Source organism: Danio rerio, chromosome 7, assembly GCF_052040795.2.
Source record: "Danio rerio strain M-AB ecotype USA chromosome 7, GRCz13ab, whole genome shotgun sequence".
NCBI lineage: Eukaryota > Metazoa > Chordata > Actinopteri > Cypriniformes > Danionidae > Danio > Danio rerio.
In genome coordinates, this window is record NC_141027.1 from 78,819,433 (window position 1) to 78,839,309 (window position 19,877).

The window sequence follows — 19,877 nt, forward strand, 5'->3', positions numbered from 1 at the left end:
ATTGATCAGAAAGTGTTTAATATTTTCATTTTTACACATTATAAAATTTTGTATAATCTTTCTCGCAAGTGTAATGTTTATTGTATAATGTTTTATTTGCATGTAAATAAATAAATAAATATTTTTTAGATTGAATGATGAATTTACAATATTTCATCCATAATTTGGAATTTTATTTTGACAAAATATTTATTGAAATGTTTACTAATGCTAATATTAGTATATTTTTCTTTTCTCTTTAAAATTGTGCTTGGTCCAGAAAACTAAATTTAATAAAATTAAATGTTTATTTAATGTCATTGTTATGACCATATTTGTTGTCATCTTAGTGAGTAATAATTATGACTACATTCATAGTTGTTTACTTATTGAAGTATGAGACTGTAGTATGTTTAAATTAAAAACTGTAAAAAAGGTAAATATTGTATTATAAAAGCAATGAAATCACATATAATAAAAACATTATAATTTTGAGCTTATTATGCTTTAGCAATTAATTTACATTACATTTTTATTTAGCACCATAAGTTCTACTGGACTTGCCTTTGCATACCAAAATTCTGCTAAAATGCTAGAATAAAAATACTAGGAAAAATATTATTATAAGAGCAAATGTTTGTGTTATTGGTGTGCCTTTTCCTATAATGTAAGAGTCTTTATAAGAGAAATGATGATAACAATGCATGGGGTGGGGACTTTTTTGAACTAATGATGTATAAATATTGAGTCCTTAGTACATTAATCCCCCAAAGTGACTCAACGTGGTGAACACTCCTTGACAAAACTTCAGGTCCTGAACTTTTGTGTAGCGCAAGGCGCTGTTTTTGCATAATAGCAATTATTGCTGGCGACCAATAGGGTGAGTCACACCATTTTCCAGGATCTGCATCCTGATCAAAAGACATTTAATAAACAGCAACATTCTAAAAACGGCAACAATCTAAAAACAATCTTAAACACATCAACATGCTAACAACATTCTAAATAACATTCTAAAAACACACCAACAATCTAAAAACGTTCTAAAACACATCAACATTCTAACAACATTCTAAAAACACATCAACATTCTAACAACATTCTAAAAACACATCAACATTCTAACAGCATTCTAAAAACACATCAACATTCTAACAGCATTCTAAAAACACATCAACATTCTAACAGCATTCTAAAAACACATCAACATTCTAAAACCGGGATTCTTTAGATTTTCAAATCAAATTTAAGACTTTTTAATACCATTTTAAGACCATTATAAATGAAATTTAAGATGTATTCATGGCTAAATACTATAGATTTCTTTTTTGTTTTTTTGTTTTTTTGATAATGGCCCAGTTGGGCCAATTGAATTTTCTTTTGCTTGCAACAAAAATCAAATTTATTTCTTTATTAGCCAAATATTTTAATGTGTCAAAAGAAGAAAACTGTAGTTGCATACACATTCTTTTCAACATAAATGTTTAATGACAAGTTTAAAATTGTTCAAAATATGTTTATTACACAAAAAGTTACATGAATAAACAAAAATATATACAGGTTTTGTTGAAATGAAATGGATTGAGTATACGTCAGATATTCATCCTAGGATAATGACGCTGTTATAAATTTATAATGGCATATTTATAAAGGCTTCATGACAGTCATGTTTATGACAGATTTATGACAGATGTTGTTGCCTTGGTAATGTCAAGTTGTCATGGCCAAGATAAAGACAAGTTTTGATGTATTTGTTTGTCAAGTTGTCCAAAAAAAAAAAAAAAACAATGTCATCTTTGCATTTAAAATGACAAATAAAAAACTGGGCAAATGACACTTAATGACAGCGTAGGAACAAAGGAATTTATTTTTATTACTTTTATTATTTATTTTATTTTTTATAGAAAAATGGTTAGACTAACAACATATTAATCAATCTTTTTCTGTTGTATAATAGCACATTTGACCAGACACACTTCCTCTTTTTTACTGTGCTGCATACTTTTTAGAAAAACTGCTGACTAGTGGAAAACGCAGAATAAGAATGAATTTAGATTTGTTTCAGACTGCTGTCTGGACATGTCACAAGTTGTCATGATCTTTGTAGAAGTTGTGAAATATATTAAAGATGCACGTAATTGTTCAGTTCTGGTATGCAGAGAAGGGTTGCAGAAAGAGGAAGTATGTCTAGGGGTTACAAAGAGCCAAGAGACTGCAGAATGACTGATGAGTGACGTTAAACCAAAACTCCACCTGTTAAGATCAGTTGTGTATATATGCTGGAGTCAGGAAATGTAAGTTAGTTATGAACCTCCTGAATGTAATTCTTGTATTGCATTGGGGTAACGTAACCCAAAGCTCTGTCATCGAATTATTCATTTGTATCTAATAAATAACTAATATTTTTGGCATTGAAGAAAACACTCTTCAGACCTTTTCTCATTGAACACGCATGGAATTGGCTTGATATTCCAACAACAGCTGTCATACGCATGCATAAAAGCTCATTCACATTCATGTTATGTGTCATGTCATGATTATGAAGGTGTAAGAATTCTCTTCTATCATAAAAATAATGAGCTAACAATCCCCAAAATGCACAGGCTTATTAACAGCAGCCTAAATCTGTCATAATCTCGTGACGGCTTTATCATTTGAGACTAAATCAGATACTTTATGACTAAATTTGATCAAAATCATTATGATAATCATTTGAACTCCGACTGAGGTGATCGATGATCCCCAGAACTTTCTCCACAACAGTGTGTAATGTGTGATGTCAGAGTCTGCACTGGTCTCCATGAAGGCTTATTGGTGTTTGTTGACAGTGGAGCTCTGCATGTTTTCTCACAGCCTCCGTCATACTCTGCTTTATGGCTTATTATCTCACAAGCACAAAGTCAACAGATGGAGCTTTAGGCGCTCTTTGGACTAAACTGGATTCAGGATTCTGAAATTAGCTCAACGGCGTAATTCAAACACACATTGTGATGACTGATGTGTTGCAGTGGCATGGTATATGCAATCGAAGATTAAACTGAGGTGAGTTAAAGCCTTTATGTAAAGGTCATTTTTTGCAATACTTGAATAAATAGACTTATTGAGGGAGAGTACAAAACATAACATCCACCTTTATTGATAAATGCTTTGGCATTTTCAGATTTGAAAATAAATGAAATTGATGACTGTTTATTAGGACGATTAGTTCAACACATTTCTGAACATAATAGTTTTAATAATTAATTTCTAATAACTGATTACTTTTGTATTTGCCATGATGACAGCACAGGACTTTTTACTTGTTCTTTTTGCAGTACTAGTATTGACATTAAAGTACAATTTAAAAGCTTAACTAGGTGAATTAGGCAAATCTGGTTTATTGGGAAAGTCATTGGTCAACAGGGGTTTATTCTATTAAAAAAAAAAACCTTAAAAGGGTTCATCATTTTTACATGAGCAGTTTTAAAATAATTTTAAACTAAAAGAAAACAAAGAGAATGCAAAGCAAACATAATCCTTGCTCTATTTAACATCATTTGGGACATTCTTGGAAAATGATTGAAAATACAAAAGGACTAATAATTTAGTTAATTTCATTCATTCATTTTCTTGTAGGCTTAGTCCCTTTGTTAATCCGGGGTTGCCACAGCAGAATGAACCGTGTGTGTATATATATATATGTGTGTGTGTGTGTGTATTCCTCAAAAGCACGAAAGTCTGTCATGTAAAAAAATCACTGTGTCATTGTTTTAACTGCTTTTGTTCTAAGAAAATTCATGGCTTCCGGTTTAAAACCTGTTTTGTCCGGTTTACCTAAAAGTAAACAACACTCCTCATTGGAAAAACGAAAAGAAACCATTTTGTTCAAGCAGTATTTTACACAGCTAATTCAGCTTCACTGACTTCACTTGAGCCCGTGTCGTTGTAAAACCCAGAATTATTATTATTATTATTTTTTTATCCGTTTCATATAATTACTGTATTTTACGGTGTATGTGTTTCAATTTATATGTAGTGTATTGTAAAATTATAACAGTATATTAACTACTGGGTAATATTAATTAATTACATCTACTTATGTTTTTGTTGAAAGTTAGTTGCATGTTTTGTTATGCAAAATTAATTATAATTAGTTGGTATGGAACATTACAAGGACACCTTAAAATAAAGTGCTAGATAGATAGATAGATAGATAGATAGATAGATAGATAGATAGATAGATAGGTAGATAGGTAGATAGATAGATAGATAGATAGATAGATAGATAGATAGATAGATAGATAGATAGATAGATAGATAGATAGATAGATAGATAGTTGAAGTCAGAATTATTAGCCCCTTTTTGAATGTTATTTTCTTTTTTAAATATTTCCCAAACGATGTTTTACAGAGCAAAGAAATTTTCACAGTATGTCTGATAATATTTTTTCTTCTGGAGAAAGTCTTATTTGTTTTATTTCGGCTAAAATAAAAGCAGTTTTTACTTTTTTTTTAAAAACCCATTTTAGGGACAATATTATTAGCCCCTTTGAGCTAAATATTTTTTTGATAGTCTACAGAACAAACCATCATTATACAATAACTTGCCTAATTACCCTAACCTGCCTAGTTACCCTAATTAACCTAGTTAAGCCTTTAAATGTCGCTTTAAGCTGTATAGAAGTGTCTTGAAGAATATCTAGTCTAATATTATTTACTGTCATCATGACAAAGATAAAATAAATCAGTTGTTAGAGTTTATTAGGATTAGTTATTAAAATTATTATGATTAGAAATGTGTTGAAGAAATCTACTCTCTGTTAAACAGAAATTGGGGAAAACATTAAACAGGGGGGGGCAATAATTTAGAGGGGCTAATAAATCTGTATACAGTTAAAGTCAGAATTATTAGCCCTCCTGTAAAGTTTAAATTCTTTACATTTTTCCCCAATTTCTGTTTAATGGAAAGAAGTTTTTTTAAAAACATTTCTAAACATAATAGTTTTCTTTAACCTTTGCCATGATGACATGATTCATTTATTCATTTTCTTTTTCCTATCTTTTTAGTAAAGCATACACTCAGTGCATCACATGATACATGAATGTGCTCCATGCAGGTTTCTGCATCTCGTTTATATACACTATGAACAGCAGCTACGCTAATTATTCTTTTTATTCTCTATTTCCACCTGGGGATAATCATCCTGAGGCCCTCAGACTATGCAGCGCCACTGATTCGATCCAAGAACAGCGACAAGATGATCCCAAGGTTTACATATCCTGGACCAGGCCGTATCCTGAGCAGCTGCTGTTGTGGTCATGGAGGAGTGGAGAGCATAAGACTACAAACGAGGACAAATGAGTCTTCACTGAGGTCCAGCTTCCAGCCTCCGGCACTTAGACTGCAGCTCTGCACAAGACATTTGGCCAGAGGAGAAATGGTTGTACCCAATGAGTCTGGTTTCTCTCGAGGTTTTTTAATTATTCACTTTCGCCTATTGGTGATGTTTTTTCCTCGCCGCTGTTGCCGCTGGCTTGCATGGTTCGGGATCTGTAGAGCTGTGCATCGATGGATTTGCTCTTCAGTGTTTGGACTTTCAGTGCTGATTGTTAATCACACTGAACTGAGCTAAACTGAGCTGAACTTAAACTCTGAATACTGAACTGACACTGTTTAATTCACTATGATCTATGTGAAGCTGCTATGATACAATCTACATTGTAAAAGCGCCATAGAAATAAAGGTGCATTGAACTGAGCATTCCACAGTAGATTTTATTTTACTAAATACTTATTAATTTACTACTATTCAGCCTAAAGTGCAATTTAAAGGCTTATTTAGGTTAATAAGTTGGGTATTTAGGTAGGTCATGAAATAACAGTGGTTTGTTCTGTAGCATACTGAAAAACAATTATGCTTAAGGGAATAATAATATTGACCTTAAAATGGTTTTAAAAACTGCTTTCATTTCAGTCATTAAAAATAGCTGAACTAATCTGAAAATGTCCTTACTCCATTAAATATCACTGAAGAAATATTCGAAAAAAGTATTTGCCCTCAACTTACTATGTAGCTTATATTTTGTGCTATTTTGATTTCACAAGTCAAAGGTATAGAAATGAAATATTTTTAGTGTATTAATCCTAAATTGGCTGATAAATACTGGCAGCTGATTTATCAGTGCATCCCTACTTAAATGTGCAACTTGTATTGCCGTTTTAGCATGCATTCATGAAAGCTCACATTTATATGCATTTTTTAACCTAAAACCATTATGATTTTAAATAGTCAGTCACAGTCAAAATAGTCTAAAACAGAAAGCAATCTGCATATATTTATTGAAACAAAGCAGTGGTGCAGTAGGTAGTGCTGTCGCCTCAGCAAGAAGGTCGCTGGTTCGAGCCTCGGCTAAGTTGGTGTTTCTGTGTGGAGTTTGCATGTTCTCCTTGGTTCGCGTGGGTTTCCTCCGGGTGCTCCGGTTTCCCCCACAGTCCAAAGACAGGTGAATTGGGTAGGCTAAATTGTCCGTAATGTATGAGTGTGTGTGTGGATGTTTGCCAGAGATGGGTTGCGGCTGGAAGGGCATCCGCTGCGTAAAAACTTGCTGGATAAGTTGGCGGTTCATTCCGCTGTGGTGACCCCGGATTAATAAAGGGACTAAGCCGACAAGAAAATGAATGAATGAACATCAGGGTATGCACATACATAAATACAGTGAGCCTAAATCCTGGGAAATTCACTACACCAACATTTCATATGATATGTTCTTTATTTTGGATAAATACAGTTAAATATAGTAAATGCAGCATTTTTATACAGCTTTTATTCATGTACACAAGTATGAGTAAAGTATAATTTACAGGTAAACTAAGATTTAAAAATAACATTTAATTCCAGCTGAATCAAAAGTCTCTGTTATGCTTTGTTTCCATCAGTGATGGTGCTGGATCCTGAAACCTGTGAGTCTCAGACCGATGCGCTGTGTTTCTGATAGGAGAAAGATGTTGTGATGGACTGCTTAAAATCTGCATATGAACACACATAATACACAGCACTTATAACACATTTCAACATCCAAAAACAATTACAGAGAGAAACGATTTTATTTATCACATGCTATTTTGAGAAAATAAAGCCTAATTATAGATTATGTAAGAAATGCATCAATTCAGTGCCACTGAAAACTGACATGCAGTATTTTTTCAAGCTGTTTTATTGACTTCATGTACTGTACTTCATGAGTCTGAGCAATTGCATGAGATGTAATACATTTCAGTAGCTTATGTTACAGTTGAAGACAAACCTATAAACTATAAGACTAAAGCTACTATTAACTTGCACTTACCACAGCTTGGAACACATATATTAGAGTTGTGTCTCAAACGTGTGGTGCCTCTTGGACAATAACATCCTTCCCACAGCATTGATTCTGAATTACTGAATGCATTATTGCCATGCAAATGTTTCTGATTAAATCTGAAATGACACAAAAGGAGAAAAAAACAGGAAAAGTCATGATTAATCATTCCCCTTCCATTTCCCTTTTCTTCATTTAACATTTTACCCTTGTCTGGTCTTAGAATTCTGTATATTCTGTTTGTACAAAGGGTTTAAAATTATCTGCCGTCACTAAACCTCCAAGATAAAGCTCCAGAAATTAATTTATGTTCTCAAATCTATTTTGCATGAGGAAACATTTTTGGAGTGTGCATGTGTGGTGTGTGTAATGTGCAAAAATAGTTTTATAAATGGTGGGTCAAAAGTGACCCCTAGGACAACTGTTGTGCCCTATACAGTATGTTTATTTATTAAATTATGAAAATAGACAATTGTAATTTGTTCTAATTTTGGGGGCTATTTTAGAATTTAAGACTAATAAGTCAACAGGAGAGTTGTCGAAACATTCCATGAAACAGAACATTAATTTCTGAGTGAACTAACCCTTTAAGCCTTGTTTTTTTACATACCTTTCATCACAGGTTGGTTCCACTTGAGGGCCACATGCTAAATATGTCTGTGGGCTTTTACACTTAAAATCTAAATGAAAGAAAAATGGTTAGGTCTTTGTAGAAACAATAATAAATGCTTGTCTGCAACAATTATGTTAAGCGATTGGTCACAATTTACAAAAAGGCTGCAATATTAATGTTAGTAAATGTATTTATTACCATGAACAAACAATGAATACTACATTTAATACAGCATTTATTCATCTTAATGAAACATGATAACGTCATTCATTGATAGTCTTTGTAAACTCACAGTGCATTAATTAATGTTACCAAGCACAACATCAGATTTTAATAATGCATTAGCAAATGCAGAAATATGATTAATAAATGCTGTATTTAAGAGTTTGCCCTTAGCTGATGATTGATTATAAAGCGTGTTTGGCATGCTGTCACGGGAGAAAGCCCTGAGCTCATGAGATCCACGAGCCCGGGGCTCCCTCCTGTTGCAGGGCGAGAGGGGAGTTAGAGCATAGGTAGGTCTCGAGAACTCGCCTGCTTGATAACGGTGAATGTAAATTATGAATAACTATGCAGAGAATTCACTGAATTAATCGATCGTCTATGGTTTCGGTTTGGTCAATTTACTTATGTCACATGTTTTTGATCTCCGGGAGGAAACCGGAGAGGCCGGGGAAAATCCACGCAAACACAGGAAGAACATGCAAGCTTCCCACAGAAATGCCGACTTGGCCAGTTGAAGATCTGAGCCAGTGACATTCTTGCTGTGAGGCAACGGTGCTAACCATTGGGCCTCTGTGCTGTCCTGTCAAAGAAAGAGGAGGAGTAGGGGTGGAAGGGGGATTCTTCAAGACGAAGATGGTTAAGGTAAGATACTCTGGTTATTTATAGTGATTTCAAGAGTTCACACTTAGCTGATGATTGATAATAAAGCTTGCTTGGCGTGCTGTCCTGGGAGAGAGCCCTGAGCTTATAAGATTCTCGAGCCCTGGGCTCCCTCCTGTTCCAAGGCGAGAGGGGAGTTTGAGCTCAGGTAGATCTCAATGACTCCCCCTCTTGCTTATTGTAGCTAAATGTCGGATATGGATGCTGAGGTGTATTCAGAGTTTGGCTAAAATATTTTGGATTAATTGTTTAGAGTGCTTGTTTTTGAACTGTGGGAGGAAACCGGAGGACCCGGGGAAAACCCACGCGAGCAAGGGGAGAATGAGCAAAACTCTGCACAGAAATGTCGCCTGGTTTGGAAGGGAATTAAACCAGGGGCATTCTTGCTGTGAGGCAACAGCGCTAATCACTGGCCATCATGTCGCCCGTTTGAAAGGAGGGAAAGTAGAGTTGGGTGGGGGGGTTTCTTCAAGACAAAGATATTGAGATGAGAAAACTCTGGTGATTTATAGTGAGTTAAAGATAGTCTGAAAGGATAACTCATTAGCTAAAGTTGGAACAGCTGTGAACAATCAATAGCACGTGATCCTCTCGAAAGTAGTTCATAAATAAACTTCACTAAGTACTGTTCATGATTAGTTCATGTTAGTAAAAACCTTAACTAATGGAGACTTATTGTAAAAGGCAACTAAGATAATAAACATACTCACCACAAACTCCATTTGTCGCATCTCTCCAGTCTACACAAACTCCTGCCATTGCGCATTCGTGAGCATAGGCCTGTAGACTGGCACAGCCAATGGTTGCATTGCTCTTGTTACACACATCAAATGTACATGCTGACACATATGGTTCAACTGGGACAAACCTGTGACATTTCTCAAAGATCCTGTGGATTTAATCAAACGGATCTCAAATTGATTTGAAACCAAAGAAATTCACTAGGCATGCAAGTATTCACAATCTAGAATCTAATCACACATGCTACTATTGTCATATTTGAAGAATAGTTAAACAGCATGTTTACTTGTGTTCAATGATTTTGCACATTGCAGAAGACGGGCATGATGACACTGTGGTGGACTCTGGTCTCGATGGCAGAAAGTTTTTGCTGTTGTTGCTATCATGCACATGCCAATATGAAGCCATGTCTTGGCAAGATGATATAATGGTGCCATTTGGCAGACGACAATCATTTGTTTGGTCATTATCACACACGCCTACATGGAGAGAATCAGATTAAAATAAACAGAAAAATCTGAGCGAGTTTGATGAGATAAGACAGAAGAATATCAAGTAACTAAATATCTGCAACTAAATGAAGGATGATTGTGAACCTACCACAGAGTCCTTCTGTGTTACCATGAAACTTTTGCCATGGGAGGTGGATGGAAAACATTGTGCCAGTAAAAGAGATCTGTGCATCAATCTCAGATAAGACCACAATAGACTCGATGCCAGTCTCTGTGGCATGGACATCTTCATATTGAAACGGTAACCTGACTTTCTTGTTGTTCACAGAAATCTAGAAAAGAAAATCAAAAAATACTTATTTTTGTCCCCGAAGAATTATATTTTACTGCACCTTACTATGTGCTTCTCAGAAAAGGTCAGTCAATGAACACTGAAAATGACTGAATATATCTCATCATTAATACTTAATGCACAACAAAGAATTCAAACTTTTTATTTAAACTTTAGACTTTAAACTTTATTTAGACTTTTATTCTGAAATGTAAAATTTAAGGATTTTTTTGGTTCTGCTTTATATAAAGTGGTCTTAAATACTAGGTACAGGTAAGGTCAAGGACAGGTTTGTGTATGTGTAAGTTAATGGGTCTCATCCTCAATTCCTGGAGGGCCGCAGCTCCGCAGAGTTTAGCCCCAATGCTAATTAAATACAGCTGATCAAAATAATCAAGGCGTTTAAGACTACTAGAGACTATTAAGCAAGTGTGAGTTGGAAGTGGGTCAAGCTAAAATGTGCAGAGCGGCAGCCCACTAGGAATTAAGGGCCTACTCACACTATGCCATCCGTACTGTGCCCAGGCCCGTTTCCTGGATCGTTTGAGAAGTGTGAGTGCACTGAATCGGGCTCAAGCACGGTTCACTTGGCCGGCCCTAGCCCGGTTGGAGGAGGTGGGCCTGAGCGCGGTTCACTTGGGCTTTGGTACACGCAGTACGTTTGTAGTGTGAGTGCAAAACGCGCCAAAGCCTGAAACCGAAAGCGAGACGTGACTTTTAAGGGGCTGTTTCATATGGATTTATTAATCATTCTTACTGTTCAGTGAACGCAAACTGCCGTAGCTTATTAAAGACGCAAACCCCTCACTGCAGGACAGCTGCGCGCCTTCAGCAGACCTCCTCATTCCTGCAGCACGAGGGCTTTATGATTGTTTATGAGCGCCAAAAGGGGCGGATCTGTTCGGCGAAATATCTGACTGTGTGTCACCGCATCCCTAAGGACTGTTTGGCGAAATATTTGACGGCATATCAAACCGACTGCAACGATATAACTAGAGAAATCTCCACTGTGCTGCTGAGTGTGAGAGCGCTTCTCACTGAACAGCGCAGCATCGATGACGTAAGCGTGCCCAGGCCCGATTGTGGTGTGAGTGTGGGCCGTCGGGTGAGACTGGAGGGGGGACAAGCGTGCTTTGGCCCGGTTCGAGGCAACTGTACCTAGTGTGAGTACGACCTAAGTGTGTACGGTAAGTTTAAGGGTAGGTTAAAGTATAAAGAATAGGTCGACACTATAATCATTCATGTAATTACAGAAATTCATTACAAATGTAATTGCATGCAGCTAATTATTAAACTATAAGTACACTGTAAAAGATGCATGTCCAAAATAATTTAATTAATATAAAAATCTATCATTTAAATATGTGTTTGCATAGTAATTAAGGACACTTAATATAAAGTTGGATCATTTTTAAAAAAAACGAGGATTAGGATGAATTACCAAATTCATAACAGCTCCGGCAGAAACTCTCTGAGTCATGAAGATCTTAAAAGATTTATAATGAACCACCAGGGACTTGGGGCAGGAGAGATCATCTTCAATGTCACAGATATTATCAACTACAACACTAAAATTATACTTCGGTTTAATTTCTTGCACAAGCACTCGAGAGGAGTTTCCTTGAAATGGGTAATATATTCCATCGAATGTGATGTAATGCAGGTTACGAAAGCCATTGCAAATACCTGAAACAATACACAAAACCAATTTATCAGTTCAAACAATATTGTGAAACAGTAACTCATAAAATCAGCATGATATCAGATGTTCCATGTTAACTCACATTGGCACTCGTGTTTAAAACAGCATCCTGATTCATCAGAAATGTTCAGCGGTGAAAATTTGTTTTCACACACAGGGTACTGTACTGGATCACAGTCTACCGCTTTATACTGAATATAACCATTATTGCATGTCCCGATTTGGCAATTTCCCACTTTGACAGATTCACCATTCTGGGGGGGAAAGAATGTAAAGCAATAAAATCATCATTGCTATTGTTGTCATCTCTGTTTGTAATATTAAGGACTTTAATATGGCTTTTAAGTAAGCAATTTATCCAAAGAAAGTCACAAAAACATACGATTAAACATGCTCTTACAGTAAGGGGAGGCGTATGTTTCTCACAGTTGCCTGTCAGTGACATAGAGGCTGCTGGAAATACTGTTGTTAAACAGGGTCCTGATATTTTTTTTACATCACACCTCTCTTCAGTTTTGACACATTTTGCAACATAACACCATCCATCACCATCGGTTATATTGTAAATTTCAGATTCTGTGGAATAAGAAACGTGTCATATTGTTTAATTCTGTGTTTAAGCAAAATAATAAGAAATGCATACATACAGCAACATTTTCGGAAAAAACAATACCTGGATTAAATGTATTGCCATAAACTTCACAGACACAGTCATGACGTGCAGTGATGTGACCTCCTGATGAAACTGTGACAGCTGGCAAGCTTGGTGGGGTGACAACTGCACTGTGGGATAAACGCTGAATTCTTGGTGAAATTTTTGATGATTTTCCACACAGTCCTTGACAGCATAACACTTTAATCTCATAATCAAAGCATTGCTGTGTAACAAGTTGGTTCTTGTTTAGACAAACTAGTCCTTCTTGAGAATTGCATGTTACTACCTGGCCTAGCTGTGAGAGTTGTACTCCAGGGTAATGTTTTGCACGGCATTCAGCTTCAGTTGGAGCAGGACAAATATTAGAGTATGTGTTTGTTATATTTGTCATTGGTACAATTTCACCACCTTCGGGTCCGGTTGTTGGGCTGCCAAAGTCCATCCAGTCTGACCATTTGCAAATACAAGAAGAAGGAAATGTTTTTGAAATTGTCGCAGCGATATCTCTTCTGGGAGGTACAGTGGTTGAGCTTATGCTTCTGGAGTAACTGCGTAAAGCCAGAGTTATCGCTGCTGGTAGTGTTGCACTAACACACTCTTCATGACAACACAACAATCTCATCTCATAGTCAAAGCACTGCTGGGTAATACTTTGGTTTCTATTTAAACAAACAAATCCATCTTTAACATTACATGTCACTGTCTGGCCAAGTTGGGAAAGAGGAAGTCCAGGATAAAGTTTTGCACGGCATTCAATTTCTTGTGGTTTTGAGCAGGTTGTTGGATAGGTGTCAGTGATGACTTTGACTGGTATTAGTTTACCACCTTCAGGCCCTGTTGTTGGGCTCCCAAAGTTGACCCAGTTTGACCACTGGCAAATACATTTAGAATTCATTGTTTTTGAGATGGTTGTGTTGACATCTCTTTTTTGGGGTACAGCGGTTGTGCTTACACTTGTGGAGGAACTGCGTGAAGCTAGAGCTATTGCTGCTGGTAGCGTTGCACTAACACATTCTTCATGACAACACAACAATCTGATCTCGTAGTCAAAGCACTGCTGGGTAATATTTTGGTTTTTATTCAAGCAAACAAGGCCATCTTCAAGATTACATTTCACTGTTTGGCCAAGTTGGGAAAGGGCAAGTCCAGGATAAAACTTTGCACGGCATTCGATTTTCTGTGGTTTTGAGCATATGGTTGGATAAATGTCGGTGATCAATTTGACTGTTATTAGTTCACCGCCTTGAGGCCCGGTTGTTGGGCTCCCAAAATTCACCCAGTCTGACCACTGGCAAATACATTTAGAATTTAATGTTTTTGAGATTGTTGTGTTAACATCTCTTCTTGGGGCTAAAGTGGTTGAGCTTACACTTGTCGAGGAGTTGCGCAAAGCTTGAGTTATTGCAGCTGGTAGTGTTGCACTAACACACTCTTCATGACAACACAACAATCTCATCTCATAGTCAAAGCACTGCTGGGTAATACTTTGGTTTTTATTCAAGCAAATAAATCCATCTTTAACATTACATGTCACTGTCTGGCCGAGTTGGGAGAGAGCAAGCCCAGGATAAAGTTTTGCACGACATTCAATTTCTTGTGGTTTTGAGCAGGTTGTTGGATAGGTGTCAGTGATGACTTTGACTGGTATTAGTTTACCACCTTCAGGCCCTGCTGTTGGGCTCCCAAAGTTCACCCAGTCTGACCACTGGCAAATACATTTAGAATTCAATGTTTTTGATATAGTTATATTATTATCTATACTTAGGGGTACAGTGGTTGTGCTTACATTTGAGGAGGAACTGCGTAAAGCTTGAGTTATTGCTGCTGGTAGTGTTGCACTAACACACTCTTCGTGACAACACAACAATCTCATCTCATAGTCAAAGCACTGCTGGGTAATACTTTGGTTTTTATTCAAGCAAAGAAGTCCATCTTCAAGATTACATGTCACTGTCTGGCCAAGCTGGGAGAGAGCAAGTCCGGGATAAAGCTTTGCACGGCATTCAACTTTTTGTGGCTTTGAGCAGGTGGTTGGATAAGTGTCAGTGATGACTTTAATTGATATTAGTTTACCGCCTTTAGGCCCTGTTGTCGGGCTGCCATTGTTCACCCAGTTTGACCACTGGCAAATACAGTGAGATGGAAATGTTTCTGAAATTGTTGCAGCCAAATCTCTTTTCGGGGGTGAAGTAGTTGACCTTACACTTGTTGAGGAACTGTTTAAAACTAGAGATACTGCTGCTGGTAGTGTTGCACTAACACACTCTTCATGACAACACAACAGTCTCATCTCATAGTCAAAGCACTGCTGGGTAATACTTTGGTTTTTATTTAAGCAAACAAGGCCATCTTCAAGATTGCACGTCACTGTCTGGCCAAGCTGGGAAAGAGCAAGTGCAGGATAAAGTTTTGAACGGCATTCAACTTTCTGTGGTTTTGAACAAATGATCGGATAAGCATCAGTGATGGCTTTGATAGGTATAAGTTTTCCACCTTTAGGACCTGTTGTTGAGGTGCCAAAATCCAACCATTTTGACCAATGACAAATGCACAAAGGAATTGCAGTAATTGGAATTGCATTAAATGGCTTGGAAGATATAGAAGCTGCCAAAGGTGCATTTGCAGAAAGTGTGTTTGCTGATGCTGACAACATAGGAGAAGCTGTTGGTGCCTGTGTGGAGTTGTCACATTTTCCATAACAACACAGTACTCTGATGTCATAGTCAAAGCATTGTTGAGTGGTATCCTGTTTTTTGTTCAAGCACAAGAGCCCATCTTTTTCATTACAAATAATAGTTTGCCCAAGTTGTAAAACAGAAAGTTGAGGATAATGTTTTGCACTGCATACCACCTTTCTTGGGGCAGCACAGACTGTAGGATAGGTATCTGTTATTTTTTTGATTGGTACTATTTGACCACCTTCCGGACCTACTGTTGGCCCACCAAAGTCCAAGGCTTCGGACCACTGACATATGCAAGAAGTATTAAGATTTGTTGTCTCAGTAGGTTTAAAAGCTGGAGAATCTTTTGCTTTTGTTGACACTGATGATGATGGAGTAGTTGTTTTTGCCTGTGTGGAGTTGTCACATTTTCCATGACAGCATAATACTCTGATGTCATAGTCAAAGCACTGCTGAGTGATATCTTGGTTTTTGTTCAAGCACAGGAGTCCATCTTTTTCATTACAAATAACAACCTGTCCAAGCTGTAAAACAGAAAGTTGAGGATAAAGTTTCGAACTGCATTTCACTTCCTTTGGGGCAGAACACACTGTAGGATATGTATCTGTTATTTTTTTGATAGGTACTATTTGACCACCATTAGGACCTACTGTTGGCCCATCAAAGTCCAAAGGTTCTGACCAATGACAAACACATGCTGAGGTAGACGTAACTGACTTTGATGTACTAAAAGGTTTAGACTGTTGTTTCAAAGTTATATCTAAAGACACCGGTGTGGTTGCTGATGGTGACTGCATAGCAGAGGTCGTTGCTGCTTGTTCTGAGCTGCTACATTTTCCATGGCAGCATAAAATTCTGATGTCATAGTCAAAGCATTGCTGTGTAATATTTTGTTGTTTGTTTAAACAGATGAGTCCATCCTTTGCATTACATGTCACTATCTGGCCAAGTTGTGAGAGAGAAAGCTCAGGGTAAAGTTTTGCACGGCATTCTAACACCTTTGGTGCTGAGCAGACTAAAGGATAAGCATCAGATATTTTACTGATGGAAATTATTTTACCACCTTCAGGGTCTGTTGTTACACTACCAAAGTCCATCCAACCTGACCAATGACAAATGCATCCAAGAGCAGGTGTAACTGAGGGCAAATTTGGTGTCAGTGTTGTGGTACTGCCACAGTTTCCACTACAGCAGGATACTCTAATCTCATAGTCAAAGCACTGATATGTATTGCCTTGGTATTTGTTCAAGCAAACAAGACCATCCTTGACATTACATTTCACAACCTGGTTAAGCTGGGAAAGACGTAATGTGGGATAATTTTTTGCACGACATTCCACGTCTTTTAGTGCAGTGCAGAAGTTAGGTAAGCTGTAAAGGATGTTTTGAATTGATATAATTTCCCCACCTTCAAGGCCTGTTGTTGGCTGCTTAAAGTCCAGCCAATCTGACCAACGACAAGAGCAAACAGGTTTTGGAGTAATTTTCACTGAATTTGGAGTTCCAGTAGTATTAAACATTCCAGTAAAATTGTAAGAAATATTGAATGTTGTTTTTGATGTTTTAGTCTGTGCTGAAGTCACGTCACTCAGAAATACTGATGAATATCTTCCAGTGGATATTGTTTTTGGAACTGTGGATATAATTTTACCAGTGGAGAAACTCTGTGCTAAGGTTGGAACTTGTTTTGTAAAGCTGCTAACTGAAGACACTGAAGGGGTATTAGAAATATGTGTTGAAGATATTGCTGTACTTGTTAATATGCTTTGGCTAGTGGAGGATGTAATATTCATTGATGTCAAAGTTGATGTTGTAGAAACAGTAGTTGAAAAAGCTGATGAATGAACACCAGTCGAAATGGTCGATGACATTTCCGAGGACACACTTTTAACAGTGGATGAAGGTACTGCAGAAAATCTTGTTGAAGATGTTTCTGTAGTTGTTGATATGCTTTGGCCTGAGGAAGATGTAATACTTGTTGCTGAATAAATACCAGCAGAAATTGTTGTTGACATTCCTAAAGACATGCTTTTGAGAGTGGACGTCTGGGGTGTTGGTGTTTTTGTCTGTGGTGCATTCATGCCAGTCGAAAAAAGTGATGAAGGCATAGTGGCAGAAATTGTTGTTGATGTAGATGTGCTTGTACCAGTTGTAGAAGTCTGGACTCTTGGTGTCGAAACATAAAATGATAGGTTGCTCACTGTTGTACCTGAACCTGTAGTAGAAGACTTTACTGAAGATGTTTCTGTAGATGTTGAAGAGCTTCCACTTGTTAAAGAAATAGGACTTGTGGAGGTAGTAGTCGGCAATGTAGTTGTTGAGCCAGGTGAAAACAGTGGTGGAGATGTATTAGTGGAAACTGTTGTTGTAATTGTTGACATGTTCTTACTAGTGGAAATATTCTGGACTGTTGATGTAACTCCTTGAGTAAATCTGTTTGTTGAAGAAACCGAAGGTACTACAGAAAATCTTGTTGAAGAAGTTGCTGTAGTTTTTGATATGCTTTGGCCTGATGAGGATGTAATACTTGTTGCTGTCATGGTTCTTGGTGTAGGAATGCTAGTTGAAAAAGCTGGAGAATGAATACCATCAGAAGTTGCTGTTGACATTCCTGAAGATACGCTTTTGAGAGTAGATGAAATTTCCAAAGAAGATTTTGAAGTTGGTATTATAGGCATGCTTGTAGCTGTTGTAGCTAAGGATTGTGTTGTCTGGCTTGTAGAATTAGAGGAGTTTTGGAATGTTGGTGTTTTTGTCGGTGGTGTATTCATGCCAGTCGAAAATAATGATGAAGGCATAGTGGTAGAAATTGTTGTTGATGTAGATGTGCTTGTACCAGTAGTAGAAGTCTGGACTCTTGGTGTCGAAACATGCAATGATAGGTTGCTCAATGTTGTACCTGAACCTTTAGTAGAAGACTTTGCTGAAAATGTTTCTGTAGATGTCGAAGAGCTTCCACTTGTTGAAGAAATAAGACTTGTGGATGTGGTTGTCGGTAATTTAGTTGTTGAGCCAGGTGAAAACAATGGTGGAGATGTGTAAGTTGAGACTGTTGTTGTAATTGTTGACATGTTCTTACTAGTCGAGGAATTCTGGACTGTTGATGTAACTACTTGTGTAAATCTGTTTGTTAAAGAAACTATAGGTACTACAGAAACCCTTATTGAAGAAGTTGCTGTAGTTGTTGACATGCTTTGGCCTGAGGAGGATGTAATACTTGTTGATGTCATAGTTCTTGGTATAGGAATGCTAGTTGAAAAAGCTGGAGAATGAATACCATCAGAAGTTGTAGTTGACATTCCTGAAGATACGCTTTTGAGAGTAGATGAAATTTCCAGAGAAAATTTTGAAGTTGGTGTTATAGGCATGCTTGTAGCTGTTGTAGCTAAGGATTGTGTTGTCTGGCTTGTAGTATTAGAGGAGTTCTGGAATGTTGGTGTTTTTGTCGGTGGTGTATTCATGCCAGTCGAAAGTAGTGATGAAGGCACAGTGGTAGAAATTGTTGATAAAGTAGATGCCCCTGTACCAGTAGTGGTAGTCTGGACTCTTGGTGTCGAAACATGCAATGATAGGTTGCTCATTGTTGTACCTGAACCTGAAGTAGAAGACTTTGCTGAAGAGGTTTCTGTAGATGTCGATGACCTTCCACTTGTTGAAGAAATAAGACTCGTCGATGTGGTAGTTGGTAATGTAGTTGTTGAGCCAGGTGAAAACAATGGTGGGGATGTATTAGGGGAGACTGTTGTTGTAATTGTTGATATGTTCTTACCAGTCGTTGAATTCAGGGCTGTTGATGTAACTCCTTGTGTAAATCTGCTTGTTAAAGGTGTTGCAGCAGTTGTTGATATGCTTTTGCCTGGGGAGGATGTAATACTTGTTGCTGTCGTAGTTCTTGGTGTAGGAATGCTAGTTGAAAATGCTGATGAATGAACACCAGCAGAAGTTGTTGACATTCCTAAAGATACGATTTTGAGAGTAGATGAAATCTCCAATGATGCTTTTGAAGTTGGTGTTATAGGCATGCTTGTAGCTGTTGTAGCTAAGGATTGTGTTGTCTGGCTTGTAGTATTTGAGGAGTTCTGGAATTTTGGTGTTTTTGTCGGTGGTGTATTCATGCCAGTCGAAAATATCGATGAAGGCATAGTGGTAGAAATTGTTGTTAATGTAGATGTGCTTGTACCAGTAGTGGAAGTCTGGACTCTTGGTGTCGAAACATGCAATGATAGGTTGCTCATTGTTGTACCTAAACCTGCAGTAGAAGACTTTGTCGAAGATGTTTCTGTAGATGTCGAAGAGCTTCCACTTCTTAAAGTAATAAGACTTGTGGATGTGGTTGTCGGTAATGTAGTTGTTGAGCCAGGTGAAAACAATGGTGGAGATGTATTAGTGGAAACTGTTGTTGTAATTGTTGATATGTTCTTACTAGTGGAAGAATTCTGGACTGTAGATGTAACTCCTTGTGTAAATCTGTTTGTTAAAGAAACTGAAGGTACTACAGAAA